Raw genomic sequence first — 11,243 nt, 5'->3', positions numbered from 1 at the left:
AAATAGTAATTATCTTATTAATACTAACCATGAAATAATAGTTTCTTACACTAATTTGTTATGTAAAATTGTAATGATTTTGAACCATGTTATAGCATCTGTTAAAATTATACTCCCTCCATCCCATAATAATTGTCCACTTTTGACTTTTGAAGTTTTTATTCATCAACTTTGACCTTAAATATTGTTATTTGTGTTATGAATTACCCGTTCACTACTAGAAAACAACCATTTAATGACGCGCAAACAATGACACGCGGTGATTTACGATACGTAAAAGCGGGCGCTCTAAAAATAATGTCATCTCTTCTAAAATTTGAAGGATAAAGGACACGCTTTTGTGCGTGCCCTAAAATTAATGTCCAACAAAAAAAATTAAAAACACGGAGGGCACTTATTTAAAAATGAGTGTCGTCTAAAAATGTCTCTTTATATTTTTTTTAATGAAAGGCACGTTCTTTAATTTTGCAGCTGGGGGAAACGAAAATCCCAAAAGTTTGAAAGGCCTCCATTTATCCTTTACCTTATTTCCTTCTTTCTTTTCTATCTCTCTCACTCTAATACCCAAAAAAAACCCTAATTTCATCACCACTCCTCTTTTCTCCTGCAACAAAATCGCAATATCACCAAATCTCTGATCCCATCTTTTGAACAGATCAAACCCGCAAGGATTCTCGATTTCTCTATGTTGATGTGTGGTGACACGAACAAAAAAAGAGTGAAGCGAGTCGACCTTTCAATTTCATTTGTCGGATGCTTCAAATCGACTCTTGTTTTGTCTCTCACAGGGGTTTCTTTATGCATTCCCTTCACCTCCGTTGATATCGTTTTCCAAGGCTAGTTTGGATAATCAGCATCATCGGTAAGTGGATGCTTGTGTTCTTAACTCCTCTCAAACCTACATCAGCCTCACGTGATAATGTGATTCACGAAATGGCGTCGTTTGCTGATGAAAGTTGTTTTCTTGCTTGCTTCTGGTCAGCCTGACATCACATTGAGATGGAAGACTTGGTGGTGGGTTTTCCTTATGGCCGGTGGAGTTTCTCCCAATGATGCTTTCCATTCTTACATCCCCTTTAATCAACACCTCTTCTTCTTTGCTGCTTACTCACCCTAAATCAGGTAATACCGACACCGACCTAGCGGTGGGGTTTCCTTCTTGATGGTGGTGGAGTGTTTCCCCAAAACTACTTTGATTCAGTTCATCTTTATATTCTATTTGATTAGGGGTTCTTGTTACTAACCAAACAGTAGCCGGATGGGGAAGAAGCATCAGGGGAGGTAGGAGGTAATCATAAAAAAGCGACTTCAAACTGTTACGCCTTCTGCTCTTATTATTATTATACTCATTAAACATAAATGATAAAAGAATTATTTAACATTTCTTTTTCTTCTTGTCCAGGGGTGCATTGGTAATTGCAACACCTTATGCTAGTGGCTTTGACCACTTCTTCATAGCAGACGAAGTTCAGTTTAAATTTGACAGGTGTCTTAGGGCTCTACACCAAACAGTGAGCGTTTTCTTTTATGTTTTATGTATATAAAGTTCGTTTCCATTTTCTTTTTCCTGAATTAAGGTTGGTATACATATAATATAGGTGAGGGATCTTCCATCTTTTGGAATTGGACATTCTCTAGGATCCGTCATCCACCTTGTGATTGGTTATTTTTCTTTTTTCTTTTTCTTGAACCAGTGACAAATTGACAATCAAGTAAGTTTGTTTTGATCAGGTTCCAGGCATGCTATACAGATGTGTGGTAATGTATATATGGCTTTCAACAACAAGGTACTTACTTACTTGTTATTATCCATTTCTCTTTAATTATTGCAATTATATCATAATATCACTAGTCTTTCAGGATGCCAACATGGCTGTCCGATTGCTCTCACATGTTCTTTTACCAATGGCTCAAAGCATTGGACCAATCCTCTCATAGATTACATCATCCCCAATTATCCGTTTTGGGGTAACAATTAAGAAACAATTTTTTTAATATAAAATGATTGATTCCATTTGTACAGGCAGAAATGAATTTAAAAAACTTGGAGAACCTTAACCCTCGCATTATGAAACAAATTATACCATTGATTGAGCAACTTCCTCCTTTGTACATGGAGTTGGCTAATGGAAGAGACAATTTCTCTCCACAACCAGAAGAAACTCAAAGACTGGTATCTATTATTAATTATGTAAATGTAAATGTAAATCCTTTTGTTGAAAGTTGAAACATTATGAATTTGTTGTGCAGATAAAATCTTACTATGGAATCTCAAGGAATCTTTTAATTAAATTCAAAGATGATACAATTGATCCACCTTAGCTCAGAGTCTGCCATTAGTTCAGTGTTGGATATGTGAATTCGTTCACTCCCTGGTGATCATGGACTTCCTTTACAACAGGTTTGGCTATTGTTGTTTCTGTTTGACTTATTGACTTAATAATATATCTTGTGTTGTAATTTGTAAACCTATTTGCATTGATCAGGCTTTGCCAGATGTCCCACCGGGAATGGTGGATGTTGTAAACAGGGGTGGAGAGCTATTTGCAAATTTAACTACAGGGACACTTGAACAGATAACTTAAATGTTCCAAATGAGCAGCTAAAAATCCCAAAATCTCCCCCTATAAATGATGAATTGAGAGTCTCAACTGGCTCAAGAACTCTTGAACCTGTTGCATGTAAGTAATATTGTTTCTTATTCTTTTAAACTTTTTAAAATAATCTAATTTGGTTTAAATATTTGTTCAACGACTTTTTGCTTTTGTCCCAATTTTTTTCATTGTTGTTTCATTTTAGAGTATAACATTAACATATACCCGAAAGATGCATCGTTTTTTACCTGTTACCATGGTTGTGGAAAAACTGAAATGTTGTTGTTGCATAAATGACCATTTTACCCTTGTATTATACCTTAAAAATTAAGTTGCCACAAACGTTTGCTGCAGCAAAAGGTCTGATTCGAGGAAGATCATACAACATTAGGCTTGATGACCAAGTTCTACTAAGATTCTCACCCACAAAACCTGAATCAACTTATTACTTTGGTGATATGGTAAAAATAAATCTTTGTAATTGTTTTTTGACTTAATTTAGACAGAATAGCTTATTGGGTTAAGCAAAAAACTTGGCCTAATGTATTTGGGCACTACTTGTTTAGCTATTTACATTTAACCCCCCCCCCCCCTTTTTCCTCCAGACAACTCCTCTCATGTTCTCCCTTCATGGTGGCCTAAGAAGGTTTTACATTATTTTAACGATATTTTTCTTATAGTTGGATTTGAAAACTGAAGTCTAATAGCTTCTTAAGATCAAAACTAGTGTAAAACCTTCTTAGGTTAACATAATTGTTAGAGTTGAAATTTATTCACAATAAAAACAATTCATAACTACTATGTCCGGTTAAAACTACTATTAATAGTATTTATGATTAAATTTCATGATCAATCTAAGTTGCTAATCTTATTGTAATTAAATATATTTTCATCTGTATTGTTATTTATAGAAAGTAAAATCTGATTTATAACTGTTCTTAAATAAAGTCATCTGTTATTTACCATCATTTCTATATAGGGTAAAATGTTCATTTACTCATTTTCCGATGGTTCATTCAGTACGACACTTTATTCAGACATACATCATTACCCATTCAACCTCTTTTCAATGTTAAAACTACTATTAATAGTATTTATGATTAAATTCCATTCTACTTTTTTTTGGTACAATTGTCTCTTTTTTTTGGTGGACTTATGGATTTGACATGATGGCAGAAAGGAGATAGAACTCTGCCTCATGAACCAGTACAAGCTATTGCCCTACCTCCCCTTGAAGTACAGTTGCAATAGGTGGCTTCCCCTGCTGTAGTTTTAACATGGTTAGCTTGAACCAGTACAAGCTAACAATGATAGAGCTTCAGTTAGAAGCCTTGTGGAGTCCAATAACAAGGATCTTCAAGCTGTGACTATGTCTGCTGGAATGAACACCTTGAAAAGAGAAGCGTATGAGGATAAAGCAACAGCTAATGCACAAGCCACACCTACAATAAAGTAAACTCCATCAGTTCCTCCCCCTGCAAAAGAAGAGTAGAGAATTATTGCATTTCCTCCTAAACAGGAACATGAGGTAAATGAGGGTGTAACGTATAAGGGTAAGGCAGTTGCATCAGGACCTGATGCTATCCCTGAAACTGTCCAATATAGATTGACTTCACAACCAGGGAACTTACCTCAAACAAAAGATCCGGACCCTTCCAGAAAGTACCATGGTCCACTGTTTGTTGGATTTGAATCTAGAGAGAAAAAGGATAAGGCCGGATCTTGTTTTGAGGTTACTTATATACCCCTGAATCAACTTATTACTTTGGTGATATGGTAAAAAAAAATCTTAAACCATCTTATTTTCCTTAATCCATATCCTTTCTTTGGTTGAATTACTTATATACCCCTGTGGATTTATGATCACAGATAGGTGGAACTCTTACCTTTTTCCACGATGAAGAAACCAGAAGATGTCTTGAGGTACTAACATAACAAGTATAACTTGCATTTTTTGTTCTATTGACATCAGTACAAGGGTATTTACGTCTTTTAACTTGTTTGGTTCATCTGTTCCAGCTTTCAGTAACCTTGGAGTTATCCGAGACTATAAGTCGTCGCTCTGCACATCCTTCTAGAAAATATTCCCCAACAATTACAAAGGTTTATCATCTGATTCTTTTGGATTTTTTAATTTTATTTAACTTATCTGAATTTATATATACAGATATCCCAACAACCATACACATTACATCTCCTTCATCCTTCTCTACTTGTTCTCAGAATCAAATCAGGTCTGCTATCTCACTTTCAATAATAATGATTATAATAATAATTATTATATGGGTTATAATAATAATAAGAATAATAATAATAATAATAATAATAATAATAATAATAATAATAATAACAATAACAACAACAACAACAACAACAATAATAATAATAATAATAATAATAATAATAATAATAATAATAATAATAATAATAATACATGGATGATATAATTTGTATAATTTGTATTATTGGATTACAAAAATAACACCATTCCTGTTTACAGTGTGATGAATTGTCCAAGAAAGGAAGAACAATAATGCCAATTGAATTTCAGGTTCCATTTTGTATTATTGGATTACAAAAATAACACCATTCCGTTAAAGAGGTACTGTTTAGAATCTTGCATGTATATATGACTATATGTACTTCATACAAGTTTACATGATACTCTTCAATAAATCTAGTTACTTTCTACTACTTTATGACTTTTTTTTCCCCTGACACTTTAAATAACAGAGCAAGGAGAGCATTCTAACATTCTGGAAACTTTAAAAGAAGAGGGATATGGGTACACAGAAGATTTTGGAAGTTTTAGTCATGTTTCTTGTAGATGACTTGGTCATTCACTTTGCAACAAAGCCTCCATCACTTGGTATGTGTTGTTATCTTCTCTCTAGTCTTTACTTACACTGATTTTACTCAAAGTGGCATATTTCTATATGTGCTTGTGCTTGACATAACAAGTGCTTTTGGCTACTTGTTGTGCCTTTGAAGGGGTATGATTTTCATCACATCACTGAAGAACATCTAGGTGGCAAAATAATATCACGTTCTGTTCTTCTTTGTGCCTTTGAAACTCCAAGAGATGCTGGAGCCCTTAGAGAACCTAAGGACAAACTCGAGAAGTGAGTTGAAGAGCTGACATGGAGATTAGACTTTGAAAAGCATTTGAGGGTGTATTTTTTTATATTTCTTGTATCTAATTAGCTTGTAAATTTTTGTTACAACTATTGATTTGTTTTATCTTTCCATAGAACCATTATTTGTATGACATTAAATTTTATATAACGGATTTTATTTTTTGTATATGATATTTTATTTTCTATTATGAGATATTAAATACAAATTTAATTTGAAAATTAGTAAATCTATATATAATATTTTTTTTAAACATTTAAAATTATGATACGCAAAAATGTGTGTCATCTTCATTTATGACATGGCCTTTCTTGACAGGGGCTTTCTTGATATGCATTGCGTGTCATTAACACGCACGTCGTAAGGTTACGACACGCGAATGCATGTCGTCTTCCTTTATGACAGGGCCTTCCTTGATACGCATTGTGTGTCGTAAACGTGCGTCGTAATTGCGCGTCGTTTCTCTTTATGACAGGGCCTTCCTTGACGCGCATTTGCGCGTCGTCTGAGCCTTTTAAGACGCGCAATGAGCGTCGTAAAAGGCTGTTTTTCTAGTAGTGGTTGAAACTTATAGCAATGAAAAAACATTTAAAATACAATCTATTCATAAATTTTGCATTAAGTTTTATATATCAAGGACAAAAATATTTAAGGTCAAAGTTGAAGAATAAAGACTTCAAAAGTCAAAAGTGGACAATAAATATGGGACGGAGGTAGTAACATTTAATGTCCGCTACACGCAACCGGCATGTGAATAAACTAAATATAATTCTCGATTGGTGTGTACGTTTAACGTTATGATTAACTAATTTAAAAATTACTTATTTGATTTTTTTATAAGGTGACATAATGTAATTTATAAGGTTATGTTATTTTTAACTATTATTATTGTTTAAGGTTATGATTTAAAAACTGTAACACCTCAAATTTTAGACCAAAAGTTTTATTTTTAATTTGTCAAAAATAAAGTTTCACAAACCAAGTTATAAACCACATAATTATCCAAAACAACCATTATCACAAAATATCAGAGTTCTCAAACTGTCTCATTAACAAATCTCCCCAGCGAGTGTGTACAATTAGACATTCGCCTTCCCACGGTCCTTAGAAGTACCTGAAACATGTAAATCAACAACTGTAAGCACAAAGCTTAGTGAGTTCCCCAAGATACCACATAGAGTACAACATAAATAAGTAGTTATGGGTTATCAGCAACCTATGGACTACCAGTAGTCCTAGAGGGCAACAACACACCCTATGAGTTATCACAAATAAACAACATATTACAAATAATAGTTAGACCCAGTTGGTCATTACAAATACAGTTAGTTCTACCACACAGGTAAGAATAAGTAAGGAGACTCACTTAATACTAACGACAAGTAAATCTCACACTGAACTGTCGAAACTAGACTCCGCCTAATCAACGAAATAATTAACCCCAATTAATAATTAAGGTCTAAAACTCAACTCGCGAGTCCAAATCCCAAAACTAAGTCCTCTAAGGGCAAAGAGACTACTTTTCGCTTCTCATGGTCCAATACCCTAAACTTTGACCAAAAGTTAAAAGTCAAAGAAATTAACTACTTAGCACGTACGCTTGGCGTACACTTCCTTATGTGGGGCATACAACACGATCAGGACTCATCAGGGGCGTATCCGTCTACGCAGGGCGTAGCCAAGAGTACGCACGACATACTTTGCCTGCTTCCATTGTCACCCACTTTGTGTCTTAATCCTTTAAGACAACTAACCCAACCTCAGATCTAACCATTCTAAGATGTCTTAATCCATAAAGTCGTGGGCTTTAATCCTTTTCATGGGTAGGAAGGTCCCAATGCAACAAACTTTAATTTCCAACACACTTTAATCTACTTTGTTTATGCATGAGCCATAGGGAATGATCAAGCAATCATTTTCACAAAATTATAAGTCCTAAGATGCATGAAAGGACAACTAAAGTTCCCTGGAGTGCTCCAAACTCATAAAGGTTTAGTCTTAGGGACAAAAGGCTCATAAACTTCAACCATGTAGATCAAATAGAAAACTCATAAATGTATAAACTTTATACTTGAAAAGGATGCACAAGGAGGAAAGGTTTCTGGATCTACAAGCTTGCAAGCAACCACTCCTTCTTCTCTAGACTCCTTCTTCAACAAAATGCACCAACAACACTCAATAAGCTCTCAAAACTCACACAAGCAACTTACACTCAAAACTAGGGTTTTTGGAGGGAATGGTGCCTAATAAGGATGATCCAAAGGGGCCATAAGATTGTTTAAATAGAGAACAACCCTTAAAATTTGGGTTTGGAGTCTGGGCTAGTATGCCCGGAGTACCATACGTACGCCTAACATACTAGCAGATCACCTGGGATTCCATGTTGCACGAGTATGTTGCGCGTACCCTTAAGTATGCCCTATGTACGACAAAAAATGTAAGCCTTTTCCTTAAGGGCCCAATTGTGCAACTTTTGATAAAGATAAAGCAAAAATAAAAATACCTGAAATTGGGATGTTACAATTCTCCCCCACTAGAATCAGACTTCGCCCTCGAAGTCATCCTCAGGGAACAGCTCAGGATAGTGCTTACACATCTCAGACTCAGGGTCCCAGGTCCATTCCGAGCCTCTTCGGTGTTGCCATTGAACTTTGACCAATTGCACTACCTTGTTACTCAAGGTCTTCACTTTATGATCCATAATTGCCACAAGCTTCTCGACATAGTTCTGGCGATCATCGATTTGAATGTCCTCCAAAGGAACCACAGCTGCCTTGTCAACTATACACTTCCTCAGCTGGGAAAATGGAAGGTATCATGAATCTGTCTCGACTCCTCTGGTAGCTCCAACTAGTAAGCCACCTTACCCACACGGCCCAAAACTTGGAAATGGCCAATAAACCTGGGGCCCAGCTTACCCCACTTCCTAAAGCAGATAACACCCTTCCAGGGTGACACATCCAGAAGCACTAAATCCCCCACCTAAAACTATAACTCAAAGTGTCGTCGATCTGCATAACTCTTTTGGAGGCTCTGATTTGTCGTCAATATCTATCTAATCTATTGTATAAGCTCAGTAGTCTGTAGCACTACCTCCGTGCTCCTTATGACCCTTTGTCCAACCTCACCCCAACAGATAGGAGTCCGACATCTCCTTCCATATAGAAGCTCGAATGAGGGGAATACCAATACTGGCATGATGGTTGATGTTATAAGAAAACTCAGCCTACGGGAGGTAGGAGTCCCAACTCCTGCCAAAGTCAATGATACATGCACGCAAAATATCATCGAGCGTCGGAATAGTCCGCTCACACTGCCCGTTAGTCTGCGGATGATAAGCAATACTGAAGTGTAGCCGGGTACCCAACTTCTCGTGAAACCTCATCCAGAACCTGGAAGTAAAACACACATCCTAGTCCGACACAATAGAAGTCGGCACCTCATGCCAAGCCACCACCTCTTGAACATAAATCTCAGCCAACTTCTCTGCAGAGAGCTCTCACTAATGGATAAGAAGTGAGCAATCTTCTTCAAATGATCCATTATCACCAAGATAGCATCAAAAACCCTCACAGTCCTCGGCAACTTCGTAAAAATTCCATGGTGATCTACTACCACTTCCATAGGGGAACCTCTAAAGGCTGCAACTTTCCATGAGGGCGCTGGTGCTCGGGCTTGACCTTTCGACAGGTCAAACATCACTCTAGAAACCATGTCATATCTCTCTTCATACATGGCCACCGGTAACTATGATTCCTCGAGATATATCTTGGTAGCCCATGGATGAATGGAAAATCTCAACTTGTGGGTCTCCTCCATCAAAATCCATTGGCCGCCACCTGCATATGGTACCCATACCCACCCATGAAGAGTCAAAAGCCCTCGTTTGTCGACATTAAAGGCTGATATTTGGCCGATTACCCGCTCACTTTTCCAATTTTTTTCTTTAATGACCTCTGACTGCGCTTATTTGATAATCTCCAAGATCGGGGTCATCACAGTTATCCTCATGGACACATCCCGAATTGAGACACTCACCGCCCTCCGGCTCAAGGCGTCGGCCACCACATTGGCCTTGTCCGGATGATAAAAAATCTCGAAGTCATAGTATTTCACTACATCTAACCACCTCCTTTTCCTCATATTCAGGTTAGGCTGATCCATAAGATATCTCAAACTCTTATGTTCCATGTAGATGGTACACCATAGAGATAGTGGCACCAAATCTTGAGGGTGAAAGCCACCGCCCCAACTCCAAATCATGCGTGGGATACTTCGCTTCGTGAGGCTTCAGCTGCCTCAAAGCATATGCTATCACATGCCCCCTCTACATCAACACAACACCCAATCCTGCAATAGATGCATCACAGTAGACTACAAAGTCCTTAACTCCCTCAGGAAGGGCAAGCACCGACGCCTCACATAATCTTTGGCAAAGAGCCTCAAATGATTCTTGCTACTCAGGTCCCCCAACTAAAAACAACATTCTTCCTTATCAACCTGGTGAGAGGAACAACAATCTTGGAGAATTCTTTAATGAATCTCCAATAATATCCCGCCAATCCGAGGAAGCTAAGAATCTCAGATGGAGATCTCAATACTTCCTACTACATTACCGTCTCTATCTTGGCTGGGTCGACCAAGATACCGTTCTGATTGACGAGGTGTCCCAAAAACTAAACCTCACGCAACCATAAGTCTGACTTGGAGAACTTGGTGTAGAGCCTCTCCATCCTTAAAACCCCCAAGAACCTCACGTAAACACTCATCGTGCTGCTTTCTGGTCTTTGAATAAACTAGAATGTCATTGATGAAAACGATCACCGATGGATCCAACATAGGCTTGCACACCCAGTTCATGAGATCCATGAACGTCGTCGGTGCGTTGGTGATCCCAAAAGGCATTACCATGAACTCGTAATGCCTATAGCGAGTTCGGAAGGCCGTCTTCTAAATGTCCTCTTCTCGTATCCTCGTTTGATGATAGTCAAACGTCAAATCGATCTTGGAAAACTAAGATGCCCCCTAAACCTGGTCGAAAATATCATCAATCATCAGCAATAGGTAACGGTTTTTCACCATCAGCTTGTTCAACTTCCGATAATCGATGCACATCCAGTGTGAACCATCCTTCTTTCTGACAAAAAGGATCGGTGCTCCCCAAGGAAAACTGCTCGACCGAATAAACCCTTTTCCTAACAGCTCCTGCATCCGAGAGGATAGCTCCTGCATCCGAGAGGATAACTCCTGCATCTTAGGAGGTGCAAGACGGTACGGTACCTTGGCGATCGTTGACGCTCCCGGAATCAAATCGATCCAAAACTCCACTTGCCTTGTAGGAGGCACACCCGGTAACTTCTTGGGAAAAACATTGGGGAATCCACGTACCACTGGAACATCAAAAATGGAAGTCAATCCCTTCTCCTCAACCTATGTATCCCCTACATATTCCAGATAACCCATACACCCATGCTGCAGACTCTGTCTTGCCCTAGTGGCAGAATAGAAGGTTGA

The 11,243-nt window shown here is 37.7% G+C and overlaps 1 long non-coding RNA gene and 1 pseudogene across 2 annotated transcripts; both read left to right on the top strand.

Annotated features, from left to right (window-relative positions):
* Positions 1–1,049: 1,049 nt before the first annotated feature.
* Positions 1,050–2,675, top strand: LOC145067422 (uncharacterized; annotated as a pseudogene).
* A 278-nt stretch (positions 2,676–2,953) lies between these two features.
* Positions 2,954–4,745, top strand: LOC145071080 (uncharacterized). Of its 2 annotated transcripts, none has more exons than XR_013690228.1 (3): positions 2,954–3,055; positions 4,464–4,517; positions 4,614–4,745. It is a non-coding gene; the product is annotated as an uncharacterized LOC145071080 (long non-coding RNA). The 2 variants fall into 2 exon arrangements; XR_013690230.1 differs by lacking the exon at positions 2,954–3,055 and adding an exon at positions 4,335–4,370.
* The last annotated feature ends 6,498 nt before the right edge of the window (positions 4,746–11,243 follow it).

The sequence above is a fragment of the Lactuca serriola genome, chromosome 8 (genome assembly GCF_051521515.1).
Source record: "Lactuca serriola cultivar US96UC23 chromosome 8, Lser_US96UC23_V15, whole genome shotgun sequence".
Classification (NCBI taxonomy): domain Eukaryota; kingdom Viridiplantae; phylum Streptophyta; class Magnoliopsida; order Asterales; family Asteraceae; genus Lactuca; species Lactuca serriola.
Note: the sequence above shows the minus strand (reverse complement) of the source record. Positions and strands in the feature narration are given on the sequence as shown.